Source organism: Physeter macrocephalus, chromosome 9, assembly GCF_002837175.3.
Source record: "Physeter macrocephalus isolate SW-GA chromosome 9, ASM283717v5, whole genome shotgun sequence".
Taxonomy (NCBI): domain Eukaryota; kingdom Metazoa; phylum Chordata; class Mammalia; order Artiodactyla; family Physeteridae; genus Physeter; species Physeter macrocephalus.
The window spans coordinates 77,220,526-77,224,840 of record NC_041222.1 but is presented as its reverse complement, the minus strand read 5'-3'; the positions used below and the strand labels follow the sequence as shown (position 1 = coordinate 77,224,840).

The 4,315-nt window shown below is 38.1% G+C and overlaps 1 pseudogene; it reads right to left on the bottom strand.

The window, feature by feature from the left end:
• Nucleotides 1-2,045: 2,045 nt before the first annotated feature.
• Nucleotides 2,046-2,853, bottom strand: LOC102996690 (nucleophosmin-like; annotated as a pseudogene).
• Nucleotides 2,854-4,315: the final 1,462 nt, after the last annotated feature.

The following is a 4,315-nucleotide window of genomic DNA, read 5'->3' as shown; positions in this document are numbered from 1 at the left end:
GCTGGAAGCTTCTAAGTTGTTCCATTTTGCTTTACACACCTATCAGACTCTAGAGAATGGGAACAGAACAATGGAGTGACGTTGACAAAGATCCCCATGTTCTCAGAGATATCTGAAGGCTCAGAAGTAAAAACAAGGGCTGGCCATTTAAAAAAAAACAGATTAGCTAGAGCAGGTTTTTAAAATAGCAAGACTTAAAGTGATTCAATGTTAATTGAATATTGAGTAAGGAAGAGGTAGGGAGTTAATTGAATGAGTGAGCTTGGGGTTTTGGATAATTTTTTCATGATGTGAAGGAAATTATTACAGAGTTGGATGCAGATCAGGGCAGAGAGAGAGAGAGGTAGCATGATCTTTGGAAGCAGTAAATGAAAGCCATTTAGTTTGGTGGGAGACACAAGCTTGTTGGACTGTTGATTTTTCCTTTAAGCTCGTAAAATTCTGCTTAAAAAAACTTTTTTTGTTATAAAAAGTTACATGTTATTTGAAAAAAATGTAGAAACTATGAAAAAGCAAAAAGAACAAAATAAATATCATTCATGATCTCATTATAGATACACACAATTGACATTTTAGTTATATCCTTTTAGTCTTTTTCGATGAATATATATCATTTATGTATTTATACATAAAAGACTAAATGCTTTTAAATAATGGATCATATTGTTTAGTAACCTACCTTAAAACTTAACAGTCCATAAACACCTTTCCAATGTAATTTTAAACCACTGCCTAGTATTCTCCTGTATAGGTGTTCTTTGGTTGATATTCCCAACATTATATCCCTCTTACAAACAACCCTGTGACGGGTATTATAGCTTCATTTTTGTATTTATCCACAATTATTTCCTTAGGTTAAGTTTGGAATTCCAATGTCAAATGAAATGTAAATTTTAGGACTTTCAATTCTTAGTGCAAAATTATGAACCTGGAAAAAACTGTATCAATTGCCATTCCCAGCCACAGTTTATAGGGTTCCCCACGTTCTTCCCCAAAATGGGTTCCATTATTATTATTTTTAAAAATTAATTAATTTATTTATTTTTGGCTGTGTTGGGTCTTCGTTTCTGTGCAAGGGCTTTCTCCAGTTGTGGCAAGCGGGAGCCACTCTTCATCACGGTGCGCGGGCCTCTCACTATCGCGACCTCTCTTGTTGCGGAGCACAAGCTCCAGACGCGCAGGCTCAGTAATTGTGGCTCTCGGGCCCAGTTGCTCCGCGGCATGTGGGATCCTCCCAGACCAGGGCCCGAACCCGCGTCCCCTGCATTGGCAGGCGGATTCTCAACCACTGCACCACCAGAGAAGCCCCCATTATTTCTTTTTAAATTGCCAATTTGATACATGAAAAATTATATATATTTACATTTTTAATTTCTTTGATTACTAAGGACATTATACTTAAAAAAACTCCAAATATTTGGGTTCTGTGTTTGTAAATTATCTGAACATGTCCTTTGACTATTATTTTTTCTATTGGGGTGCTCATCTTTTTCTCATTAATTTTCTTAAACTTTTAATTAGATTAAATCTTCAATTTAAAAAAATTTATTTATTTATTTATTTATTTTTATTTTTGGTTGTGTTGGGTCTTCATTTCTGTGTGAGGGCTTTCTCTAGTTGCAGCTAGCGGGGTCACTCTTCATTGCACTGTGCGGGCCTCTCACTGTCGTGGCCTCTCTTTTTGTGGAGCACAGGCTCCAGACGTGCAGGCTCAGTAGTTGTGGCTCGCGGGCCCAGTTGCTCCGTGGCACCTGGGATCTTCCCAGACCAGGGCTCGAACCTGTGTCCCCTTCATTGGCAGGCAGATACTCAACCACTGCACCACCAGGGAAGCCCTAAAACTTCAATTTAAAAAATAAAATAAAATAAAACAAAATAAAATAATTCTTCCCCCAAAACAGAGATTAGTAAAAATAAAGATGTCATTATCCCACCCAAAAAAAAAAAAAAGGACAGCCAGATATCTACTGTTACAAAAATGAGATTAGATGGAAAACTTTAACAAACTGTTTAGGCTATTTTCTTAAAAGAGACTTCTTCCACACCTAGAGATCTTGAATAGCCTCCTGGTCAGCCATCCAGAAGGAATTCTTCATATAATTGATGAACTTGGCTTCCACTTTGGGAAGATAACCACCCTTTTCTATAATTGCTTGCATTCTTGCTTTAATGTCTTCTATAGAACTAGCTCCTTTTGGTGTTTTAGGAGTTTTTCTGTTTTTTGGATTCTTGACCTTTTGATCTTGATGTTGATGTTTTTGAGTCTGTCATTCTGGTTTGGTTTTTGTGCATTTTTGGCTGGAGTATCTCATATGGGTTCCTTTACTGGAGATTTTTCTTCAGCTTCCTCATTATCTTCATCATCACCATCATCCAGTTCACAGCAAGTTTGACTTTTTTTCTGTGGAAGCTTGCCACCACTTCCAGGGGCAGATCACTTTCCAGATATACTTAGGAGTTTTAGCTCCTCTTCATATTCTGACTCTGCATCTTCCCTCACACCAACCAAGTGCTGTCCACTAATATGCTTGGGCCCTGAACCACCCATCAACTCTAAGCCACAGTTGGTGTTATTTCAAAGCCCCCAAGGGAAAACATTGGGTATACAGATATTTTCAAATTTGCCAGTGTTCCTTGAATAGGACTGCCTGCGTAATTCATTGCTACTGTTTCAATGATATGCAATTCATCCTTTGTATCAGCCCTTAAACTGACTGTTCTTAAAGATAACTGGAGCTTATCTTCCATTATTATCCATTTTAAAATGACAATTTTTGTCAGCCCTTGGTTTACAACTGAAAAGATAGTTCTGGGGCCTCAGGGGCTCATGTTCGTGTCCATCAAATTGTCCATAGGGTGGTGACTAGTACTTGGATAAGAGAGAAAGTGGATGGAGATACACGACTACTCTTCTAGGGAACAGCTGTGCAGGAGGGAATCACATTAGGGTTTTTACTGATTTCTTTTTTTTCAGAAGTGGTGGCTGAGCACACATGCATTTATTCATCCATTTATCAAATACTGATGGAGCATTATTATGGGTTAAATTGTGTTCCCCCAAAGAGATGTTCATGTCTGAACCCCTGGTACCTGTGAATGTGACCAATTTAGAAATAAGGTCTTCGCAGGCACAATCAAGTTAAGATGAGGTCATTAGGATGAGCCATAGTCCACTATGAGCAGTGCCCGTATAAGAAGAGGAAAATTAGGACATGCATACAGACACAGAGGGAATATGGTCTACTGAAGACAGAGGCAGAGACTGGAGTTCTGCTCCCACAAGCCACAGAATGGCTGTGGCTACCAGAAAGTAGAAGAGGAATGGAAGGGTCATCTCCTAGAGGTTTCAGAAGGGACCTGGTCCTGTCAACACCTTGATTTTTTGTTTGTTTTTTAAAAATTAAATGAAATTAATTTATTTATTTTTATACAGCAGGTTCTTATTAGTTATCTATTTTATATGTATTAGTGTATACATGTCAGTCCCAATCTCCCAGTTCATCCCACCCCCACCCCCACCCCCCACCCCAGGTTCTTACTGACTTTTTAATTACTTTGTGTACATTAAGTACACTCACTCTTTATCTGCTTTCTTTGTTGTCAACATTTTTTTCTCTGTTTGTTTTAGGCTTTCAACTTTGTTGATGTACTTTTCTATGTTAGTAATTTTTCTTGCTGTTACTTTTTTTTCTTTTATTTGTTTGATTGCTTTTAGATTTTAGACAGCTAAATCTATTACTGTTAAGATTTCTGTTATTAGTATCATACTTAGAAAGGCCACCCCCATCCTTAGATTATACAATACTTCTGTACATTTTCTTCTAGTCCTTTGTCATTTCACTTTAAATCTGAAAAGTCTTATTTCAGGAAACAACTTCAGAATATTACAATCTAATTTAAGTTTGTATACAGCCATTAGAATTGTTACTGACCAACACTGTTATATTTTTACTGTGAATGCATTTGTGTGCATTAGGTCTATACCTGCTAAATGCTGTTATCCACACCTGGGCCTGGGGCCCCACTGTGAACATCACCTTTTCATTGCTTGAAAGTCAGGATAGGCCTTGGGTTCCACACACACTAAGTAAGAGGGCCATCACTGTAATGTTGGTTGTCAAACTCAAATCCCTTTTTTCTGGCTTCTCAAACACTTAAAATTATGGTCATGTTGTGTTTTCCTTGAGATCTGTGAGAATAGCTGTTATATTTCAGTCATTTGTCAGAGTCCATGGGTTGTGAGACAAGCTCTCCTGGAGGATGGTGAAGAGGAGGGAGTGGCCGGCCCTCTCAGGATTCCACGATTCAGCGTCCA